This window comes from Lathyrus oleraceus, chromosome 7 (assembly GCF_024323335.1).
Source record: "Lathyrus oleraceus cultivar Zhongwan6 chromosome 7, CAAS_Psat_ZW6_1.0, whole genome shotgun sequence".
Lineage (NCBI taxonomy): Eukaryota > Viridiplantae > Streptophyta > Magnoliopsida > Fabales > Fabaceae > Lathyrus > Lathyrus oleraceus.
The window spans coordinates 366,847,465-366,858,569 of record NC_066585.1 but is presented as its reverse complement, the minus strand read 5'-3'; the positions used below and the strand labels follow the sequence as shown (position 1 = coordinate 366,858,569).

Here is an 11,105-nt window from a genome sequence, read left to right as displayed (position 1 = left end):
TGAACATATTGATGGAATCCTTTAAATATTCCAAATTTGTCAGGTCATGTATGAACCTGTTGCTGAACTTTTTCTCCAAGTGTTATCAGGTCATGTATGAACTTGTGGATAAAATTTTCTTTGAATATTCCCTGAAGTTGTTAGGTCATGTATGAACTTATTGCTAAACTTCTTTAAATTTCCCAAGTATTATCAGGTCATGTCTGAACCTGTGGTTGGAAATTTTATTTGAATGCTCCATTGTTGAGGTAATGTGTGAATCTATTGATGGGATTATTTGGGTTTTCCAGTTGTCGTCAGGTCATGTTTGAACTTGATTTTGAACTTCCTTTTGCTTACCATCATTGTCAGGTCATGTATGAACCTGTTGGTTAAGCTATCAAATCCAATTCTAAGGTGTAGTCAGGTCATGTCTGAACCTGTTTGTCGAACCTTTTCTTTGAATATTTCACTGTAGTCAGGTCATGTCTGAACCTGTTGCTGAATTTTTCTTTGAAACCTCCAAAATTGTCAGGTCATGTATGAACCTAATGATTAAATTCTCCTTGATATTCCAGTGTTTCTAGGTCATGTATGAACCTTTTGTTGGGAATTTCTTAAAATATTCAAGTTATCATCAAGTCATGTGTGAACTTGTTGATGAAATATCTTGTCTTCTAAAGTGTCATTTGTCAACTTTCACTTTGAGTACTCCCCAGTGTGTGTCTGACTCTCCAGTAGGATTTTTATCCCTAACGAGTTGTTTTACCCTTTTGTTTGTTTCCCTGTGGGCCACCAATATTCCCCATAGATTTGTCTATCTCGCATAACAACTTTTGTTATGATTCATCATATCCCTAAGATATATATATATATATATATATATATATATATATATATATATATATATATATATATATATATATATATATATATATATATATATATATATATATATATATATATATAAAGAGAAAATGAAGAAAAAAGAGAGTCTCACATCCAAGCATATCATATCATGCCATATCATTTGCATTTTAGGATCAAAATCCGGGTCTTCTTGGTATTTAATCATCTCCCACTATGATCATATGAAGAGTGTCCTCCTTCATATTCTCTGGTTGAAAATACTTAAATAGGGGCAACTGTCACACCCTGATTTTGACCCTGAATCGCCGATTCAATACATTCATCATAGTTGTTGCATCTCTGCATAGCATAACATGCATTCCATACCGCATAATACCTAGAATATCAGTCGAAATAATTTTTCGGATCTACAGGCAAACTGGTTGAATCAATTGTCAATTGTGTGCCAAAATAGCGGGCAAATATTTTTCTAAATTAAGCTTGCAGACATCAGTTTTATTAATCTACTTTTTGCGTAGTTTAATTTGGTGCGCTTGATTTATTTTTTCGGCTAATTTTTCAGTCGCTTTTTGATTCGTCTGAGTGTTTTAACTGCGAGTTTTCCATTTCAAAATTTGACAAAAACTTGTATGTTTCTGAGTCGTTTATTTCGCGTTGATCATCATGGCGCAATCATTTTATTTTTTTAGGCATTTTTTAGCTCGATTTTTATTCGTTTTTGATCCGTTTATTTCTGTTTTTTTAGTAAAAAAAATGGGACAATTATTTATAATTAATTATGTTTTCTGTTTGAATTTTGTTTATGTCATTTATTTTTATTTAAATTTTGAAGTTGTGCTTATTAATTTAAAATGTTTCTAAATAAAAAAATATAATATTAAGAAGTGAAATTGAAACAAAGATGGGAAGCTTTGGATCCCATTTGTTGTGATAGAGAAAACTTGGCCAGTTGTGATTATTGGGTTTTCCATTCTCGTTGGCATCATATGAGCACGTCAATACGACACACATGTTCCACTCAACGGGAAATACTTTTTTTCTAAAAACAAAACCAATGTTCTCTGTTGCCTCTATCATGGTGACAAAAAAAATAAGCTTGGACCTACCCAAACATGACACATGGCTACGTAAGATGAAGTTTTTATTCCCTTTGCCCACTACAACCAAAATCGATGCAGAGACTCTCTGAAAAAAAGAATACTCTCCTCTCTCAAAAAAAAAAACAAAGACCTCATAGTCTCTGCATTCTTACCTTCATCATATATACTTATTTTCATCTTCTTATAACTATCGTCACACACTCATGCCTCCATAGCATTTCCACACACTCAACCTTTTTAAAAAAACACCATTCACCAACATTGTGCCTCTATCTCCTCCACATTTATCATCGTCAGTGACAACCACCCAACCTCCATCAACAACCATAAAACCACCCAAACTCCATCTTCTATCTTCTTCTTTCCGAAAAACTTCAAAACCCACCTTACAACACTCCACTCTCTGCCTTACAACCCATAAATCGGAGATCGCATACCAACAACCGTCAAACCTCCGTTCCAGATCCGACAAGCTTCCCTTCCTCTTTTAACTTCAAGCAACCCTCAATCTCCTCACATCCATAACTTCTCATTCCATACTGTGAAACTCCAACAAAACCTCCACCCATCGAACAACATGACCCTTCGAACCACACGCCACACGCCACCTTTTAGCTCCGCTGACAATGATTATACGACAACACGTACAATCTTGCACAAATCAGCGCTCTTTCCTTTTCGCTTCGAACATCGAATGTAGCAAGCAACCATCATCATTGTATTCTTCTCCGGTGAAACAGAACAACAACAACAACAACTCAGTTGCTTGCATCACCCACATAACTTTTCCATTTCAGCAGCACAACAATAATCGACGCCATCAAGCTCCGATTCAATAAACAATTCAACTTCGTGGTAATGATTGAAACGATTTCCATTGTGTGAATGTTGTGTTGCTGTGTTTTGTTTTATTTCGATTGCGTTTTTTCTTGATCCTTTTAGTTTGATTTTGTTGGGGTTTGAAACATTCATATTGATTTTTGTTGGTTTTCATTTTGATTATTGAATTATGCTAGTGTTGATGTAAGTTTTGCCATGTGTTTGTTTGTGTTAAGTTGTTGTTGATATCTGGTGTATCCTAAAATTTGCCCTCCCCTTTTCACTTTTCATCTGACCCATGACTTAAAATTCATCTACATCATGCATTCATGTTAATACAATCTCATAGATTTAAAGCTTGGGGTTAATTAAAACTTTTATTAATGGTTCAGGTGGTTGACCTCATAAAGCTTTCATGTATGCATCCAAAACCCTAATTAGATAGGCTCAATATTCAGTTTGTTTATGGATTCTGGCTTAACTGAAACTTAGTTGTTGATTCATACCCATTTTTGGGCCTTTGTGTTAAGCTTGATCAGAGGGCATTATTGTTTGGTTTCTGACCTTTGATTAGGTGTTTGGCACTTTAACCTTTAGGTTGGTTTGAAGCCCTAACTATGGACGCCTAACTTTTGTCAATGAGTTTGATCTTATGACTGTTCATGAAGCCCTAGTTCTCTATCCACTGTTGACTTTTGGTCAACTGATTGACCAAAGTCAACCATTATTCAGGAGTTATCACCAAACTTGTGCTCATTTCATGGTTTAACACGCCGAGTCATTCCATCTTTTGTTGCTAACTTTTGAACCTAACTTGCCTTAATTTCCCGTTTTCATATTATCTTTCACTAACCCAGTCAATTGCGAACTATTCTCTTTTTAAATCATTTTAAATTGTTTCACGAATTAATACTAGGGAACGATTTGTAAGATGACGGTTGATTCATCTTAACCTTCTCTTTAAACCATTTAAATTTATTTCAAACCCATTAACCCTTAAAAGCATTTTACAAAACTATTCCAAAATCATCTGCAAAGTCATTTCAAATTTGTGTTTATCGGCATTGAAATCCATGATTAATTTCAAAACCTTTCATTAATTCGATTTGGTCATAATTCGTTGACTTGCCATACAATTCTATTCCTAGTTCAATTCCAACCAATCTTTGGTTCTTTTCCATTTAAACTATGATTAATTCATATTCATTCATTCTTTCTTAACTTTATATTCAACAATGTTCAAATTTCATAAATTTTCAAATTTCCATTATTAATTTCAAGTCCATTCAATTTAAATTAATGCATTCAATATATTCAATACACATTCAAATACATTTCCATAACTTTCCAAATATCCATTACACAACTCAACCTTCACAAACTAATCCATGTTCACTTTTTTAAGTTACAACATTTCCAAACCATTTGCAATTACAAAAGCCGCATCCTAATTAACATTGCCAACAATAGTCAAGAACTTCTACAATCACCTATTTACATCGATACTGCTAGCAGGGCACTTCCATTTGAATTAAGACACAAACAGTTAACTACTACAATACAAACTTTCAGTGTATTTCAATTTGTGACAATCCAACAATTCAACATCAAAGCCATACATATTTAACCCCATTTACAATAAGACTCACCATCGGTTTCTCCAACATCATTGTCGATTCCGTCTACAGCTTTGCCTCCAGCAGCAGTGTCTACGACATTAGGCACTGCTATGACTAGTTCACATCTTCGGCATCAAATTCTCTTCACCTATCTAACTAGATCCCTAAACAAACATTATCCCCGCTACATATTCCCTTTTCGTTGAACTCAGCATTGGAGTCACCTAAATCGGAGATGTGACTAGCTGCTGATCTGATTGGGGCCGGTATTGGTGTATGGCAACACTGTCAATCTGAAAACAGCTGAACAGGCACCATTGTCCGCGTTGTGTACAGCAAGACTATCTCATGAGATTGGACTTCCTCCTGGTGTGTTGAATATAGTATTTGACTTTGGTTCAACTGCAGGTGCTTTATGTGAAGATGACGACATAGACTGTTGACCTGCATAATTCTTTACAAGACAGAATCATCAGAACACAAAGTGGCAAACCACTCAAAACATATAGCAGGTCATGACGGAAAATCCAAAATGCTCATTTTACTAACGGTTTCCACTTGCACTTTCTTTCTGAAACGCATCACACATAATGAGATTATAGATAAATTCACACTAATTTTGTTTCCGACTCATCTAAATTGCATTTTATAGTTTAATTTGATCTTCTAAGCACCTAACAGAATTGTTAACAGAGGTCATGATAGTTAACTGGGTTAACAGATTCATTAGCAGAACAAAAAAAAGAGTTCACAACATTTTCATTGATAACCAACAACCAACAAGTTCAGGTGTAACTAACTCAAAAGTCCAACTGGCATAACTAACAAATTAACTTCTAACCGATTTCCTAATTTCAAGCCCATTTAAGTTGAATTTCAATGACATTTGGGAAGAGTTTATAATAGAATTCAGAAGAGAGAAATCTATAAATAACCAAGCATCACATTCATTCAGATTTTTTCATTTCAAAGCATCACATTCATTCAGTTTTTTCATTCAGATTTTTCATTTCAAAGCATCACATTCATTCAGGTTTTCCATTCATATTTTTCACATTTCAAAGCATCACATTCAGGAATTCGAATTCAACAAAATTCATCAAATTCTCATATTCAACAGAATCGAGCACCAGAATAACAACAACACAAGACAATCGCATCGAGTTTACAGAGAAGAAGATAAAGTGAAGTAGAAGAGCAGAGGAAGCAAGGAATTCATTACCTGGTGATCTTCCGGAGATTCACTGCATCGGAGTTCAAAAGCGGTGAGTTCTCTTCTTTATTAAATCGTAGTTTGCGAGTCGATTCCCCTTGATACACCATTTGAGATTCGTTGTCAATTGATCTTAATTCTATGAAGATGACGCCTTGTTGAAGTTGCGTTGTGAATGTGAGCCTTGTGCGAATCTAAGAAGAGGAGACATGGAAACGCGATGAGAAACTTGGAGTGTGACGCCATCCAATCCGAATCGCAAGCGCGATACCGACAAACACGATGAGGACGACGCAATACACGACATCCACGGCGCAGATGGCTCTCGAAAGCAATGATTCTGGCGCAGGCGATGAACTGGATGAAGAACGCGACCTCTTGACGTGCATAAGCGTTTCTTTCATCGCTCCTTGTTGTTTCATCTTTTTTCATTTAAGCGGATTATAACACTTTGACCTGATCCACTTTGATGGTTGGACGCGGATTTGGATCCGGTTTCTTGGAACATGCCACCTTCTTCATCTATCCACACACCCTGGTCTATTTCAACACCCTTGCTCCTTTATTAATCACTCCATTTATTTTCTTTTTAGGAGGTTAGTTAGGGATTTTTATAGGATTGATTAGGGTTCTTATTAGGTTAATAGAGAAATTAGGATTTGGAACTTAATTATGTTGATTATGTGATTTAGAACTTAATTAGTATTAGTGACTTTTAAGTCAATTAGTTAATTATGATTTAATTAATTAATGATGATTAACCCATCGATAAAAACTTCAGAAATTTTTGGTTTTGTTAAATACCCTAATTCCATTTTTATCATGTAACCATGTTTTATTGATTAGTCGATTTTAATAAAATAATAATCTTGATTATATTTTTCATTTAGTCAAATCGTACATATTGACCATTTTGCCCTTAGGATTTAAGATTCCTGATGTTTGCATGATGCCCTAGCTTAGGTTTACCTAGAACCATTTGATTCAATTAACTGATTAATCATTAGATTGTTATACATAGCCTAGCTAATTTTTCGATCTCTCTGATTATTGTTGACCAAAGGTCACTTTGGTCAACCAAATCCTTTGTAATTGTGATGTAAGCCCCAAGCCTATTCAAGTGATCAAAAGACCCTTGATCACTTGATATGGAAAGTTCATTACGCTCAAGCTATTATGGATATGATGAATCTCAAGAGCTCAAGACCTCAAGGATCAAAGGCAAGATTAAGACTTCAAGTCAACATCAATCAAGCATAGCTAGCAAAGTGGACTACTTCTCAAGCACTACAAGGGTATCAACGCTTGACGATCATAATTCAGAGTGCGTGGCACGAGCCTTAAGCAATAGAAAAGGGATGAGAGTGGAGAATTTCTATCCTCATTCTGAATATTTTTTGGTACGAGACGCTTGACCAATTTCCTCATTGTATTCACCTATATTCATAGACTTTAGCACAATTTGGATTACGTGATTATCAAGTCTTGTTTTACAACAAGTAACACAACATCAATAAGATTAACACACATGATCTCCTGTCAGCAACTTGTTAATTCTGATTCGAGTTGCACGCTATGAGCCTTAAGAAACAAAGAATGATGAGAGTGGATAATTTCTATCCTTGTCTAGGATATCCTTAGGTACGGGACACTTGACCCAGTGCTCAAGGTATTCTTCTTTGTTCATAGACTTTAGTACAATTTGAATCACATAATTGACAAGTCTTCTTCTTCAAACAAGTATCAAGTTTTCAACATTTCAATGATGGAGCACATTTGTTATTTGTGGTTGTACACCCTCTTTCATTCAATATTTTGCCTTGAAAGGTGGTAAACCTTGGCACTTACCTAGGAAGGTGATAAACCTTGACACTTTTTCTTTGCCTTGAGAGGTGTTAAACCTTGGCTATCCAATTCAGTTCTTTTCCTTGAGAGTCATAAACTCTGGCATATGTTTCTCTTTGCCTTGAGAGGTGTAAGACCTTGGTTATTCAATTTAGTTCTTTGCCCCGAGAGTCATGGACTCTGGCACTTGTTCCTCACCCTATAAGGTGATAAACCTTAGCATTGTTCCTTGCCTTGAGAGATGATCAACCTTGGCTATTCGATTCGGTTATTTGCCTTGAGAGTCATGGACTCTGGCATATGTTTCTCTTTTCCCTGAGAGGTGTTAGACATTGGCTATTCAATTCAGTTCTTTGCCCTGAGATTCATGGACTCTGGCATCTGTTTCTCTTCACGATGTAAGGTGATAAACCTTGGCAGTTCAGTTCCTTGACACCATCAGTCATAAACTCTGGTATAGATATCTTTCCTAGAATATTGTGAACCTTGACACTCCTTTTTTCAGCCTTGAAGGGTAGTGTATCCTGGCAAATCAATATTGTTCCCTTTTGTTTCAGCCGTAGTGGGTTGAACTATGATTGCTCTGACTTTCTCATTGAACGATGAGAATACGTAGGCACGAGGGTTTGAATCATCCGCGAGCGTACTTATTTATTCCTCCTCCCGCCTTAGGGCATCATTCATATCTTTCACGGTCCATTATCTACCGTCAATCATAAATCGTTCACCTTAGTGACATATTGTTTCTTTGAAACCAGATACCAGTTTCCTTTGGATACCCATATACACCTTTTTAGGACCATATAATGGTAAATCCTCATTTGTACCTAGAGTTGTTTGGCTCGTACCCAGACATTTAATTCCTTCTTTTTTTGGCTAAGACGTTGTTTCCCTATATGGTACAAATTCCATTTTTCTATGGGTTCCAATATACACCTTTACCTTTGGTTTTAAGTCTTACCTCTTCAGTCACTTGTTACCAAATATTCAATTATGTGACTTTGGTCATTCATTCCATTCATCTCCATGTGGCATCCATACTCTACCTTCATTCACTTCATGTAATATATCAGTTGCCTTTGAGCTAAATATAGTATTTCTTTGAGCTCCATCTTGCATCTCTTTGTTAACCAAGAGTTGTTTATGCTATGAAACCAAACACTTAGGGCTTGTTTGAAAGACTTTTAATTTTTAGTTCTTAAAATCTGTTTTGTATATCTGTTTTAAAAAATTATTTTAAAAATGAAAATGAGAAAAAAAAAGTTGCTTGGTAATCAATTACTTGAAATCTGTTTTTAGGAGTGGAAAAATATATTTGATTATTTAATTTTTTAAATCGGTTTTAAAAATAATAAGATGATAAAATTCTTTGATAATTTAATTTTTAAATTTGATTATATTAAATAACAAAAAATCAGAAGTAATTTTATGATCATTTAGTTTCTAACGAATAATTTTTTGTTTATAAAGTAGAGTTAAAGAGAAATTTATATCTAATCAAACATGTTTATATAGTTAAATATTTTTAATAATATAGACTGATTGATAATATAAAAAATATTTACATTAAAGTTATTTATAAATTTAATCAATTATAAAATATTTAACATAATGAGTTAATTTGTAATATATTATACAACAAAAAGAAGTTAAAAAATGTACAATCTTATAAATCAGTAAATAATTAAAATTAATCTATAATATATATATATATATATATATATATATATATATATATATATATATATATATATATATATATATATATATATATATATATATATATATATATATATATATATATATATATATATATACTCACTGATGGTTGATAGTAAAGAAAATGTACAATAGAATTTATACAAATTTTTTATATAATTATATTTGTCCATTAATAAAAAGTGACACTTTTTTCGTGTTTTTTTTTATCATTCTTAAAAATAAAACTGAAAAATGAAAAGCAAAAACATATTTATATTGTTTTGGTTTTTCAGTTTTGAAAACTAAAAAATTAAAAATAGTTTTGCAAAAGCGTTTTTTAAAACAAGTCATTCAAACAGATTTTTTATTTTTAAGTTTTTAAAAATTAAAAAACAGTTTTTAAAAACTAATTCAAACAGGCCCTTAATTCCTTCTTTTTTGGTTATTCAAATAGAGTGACACCATGTCTTAGGTCCCTCACTTGTTGGTTTATACCAATTTACTCCTGGGTTCACATTTCACCCCTTGTTGGAGTTCAAACAACATTATCCTTTAGTTTAGACCATACTTTAATCATACTTCTTTTCATCTCCCACCACTAGTTCTTTGAACTACAGAGCTATGAATTTCTTATTGCACTATGAGGATACGTAGGCATGAGGTCCCCAATCCTCACCGAACACTTTATCTATTTCTTTTCTTTTCCCATATTCTTTCGCGAGCAATCTTTAGATATAACACTCATTCGAGCAAGAACAATCAAAACAGTTTCCATGGAGTGTCATGGATGTAAGGGGTGCTAATACTTTCCCCTTGCATAACCGACTTCCTTACCCAGTATATCTCTTTCCCCGGGATTTTATCGATGTTTTCCCTTTCCTTCGGGAATAAATAAAGTTCGGTGGCGATTCTGTTGTATGTTCGAGCATGTGATACGTTCGGATATATTTCCGCTAGCTTCAATATCGTGCCTGATTTCTGAATGTTTTTAGTTGATAAATAGTGGATATAATAAGTTTCTAAATTCCAAGTCTTCTTTTCACCTGCTTTGACCTCATCTATGTTTAGTTGTATATGAGACTTAGAATTAAAAGTTAGGTAGCATTTGTTTCAATAAAAGTATCCTACTGATAATATTAATATTATAATATGGTTTGTGGATATATTATGAATAATTTGGATCTAACTTTTGGTATTATGTTTTTCTCTATCGGTAAAGGTATCAGTAAAGGTTGGTTTGTGTTAGAAAGTGGGAATCCATTCCATTGAGTAGAAGCTACACGTACATGAGGGAGTTATAACTTTTATTATTGTTACTTTTATCTTATTTTTAGTGAATGCTTATTTTTAGAAACAAAAAGTTTTTTAACAAGCCTAAAGAGACTTCTTTCATCCATTTTAATTATTTATTTATCACCATTTTTGTGCTATAAGTTAATTAGGATTTTAGTGTTTTATCGGTTTGGGTCTCTGATAAGTTGATGTATGTTTTATTTGCACCCTTTATATGTTGTAATCAATTTGGTAATTTTGTAAATAAATCGACTAGTTTACGTTGTTTCTATTTATTTCCATTGCAATAAATTGGATTTTTAATCTCTGGATTCGGTAATTTCATACCGTTACGCCGCCAAAATTTCATTATATTGATGTAAAATTTCGCCGCGCTTTGATTCATCGCATATGACGTTTCAAATGTTGTCAATATGAGCAAACCGACTTTGAGAATATAACCTAGGGTTCTTGTTTGCTTCTCAATTTCATCTTGTCTTGCTCGTCCTTGCGTTATGTGACATTGATTCTCATCATCGCATCCCGATTTTAATTCGTGCACGTCCCAATTTTATTTCTTTTGATTTAATTTTTGAGTGTGTTATAAATATAACTTGTTATGTTTGTTATTTTCTTCACATGACTTACTCTTGGACCTTATTACAAAGAGATCATCCTCTTGCACCT

General features: G+C 33.6%; 2 long non-coding RNA genes across 2 annotated transcripts; one reads left to right on the top strand and one right to left on the bottom strand.

The window, feature by feature from the left end:
• Positions 1-1,907: 1,907 nt before the first annotated feature.
• Positions 1,908-6,332, top strand: LOC127100878 (uncharacterized). Its single transcript, XR_007794524.1, has 3 exons — positions 1,908-2,804; positions 5,508-5,652; positions 5,748-6,332. It is a non-coding gene; the product is annotated as an uncharacterized LOC127100878 (long non-coding RNA).
• LOC127100879 (uncharacterized) lies at positions 4,080-5,758 on the bottom strand. Its single transcript, XR_007794525.1, has 2 exons — positions 5,610-5,758; positions 4,080-4,841 (listed from the first exon to the last, which is right to left on the bottom strand). It is a non-coding gene; the product is annotated as an uncharacterized LOC127100879 (long non-coding RNA).
• Positions 6,333-11,105: the final 4,773 nt, after the last annotated feature.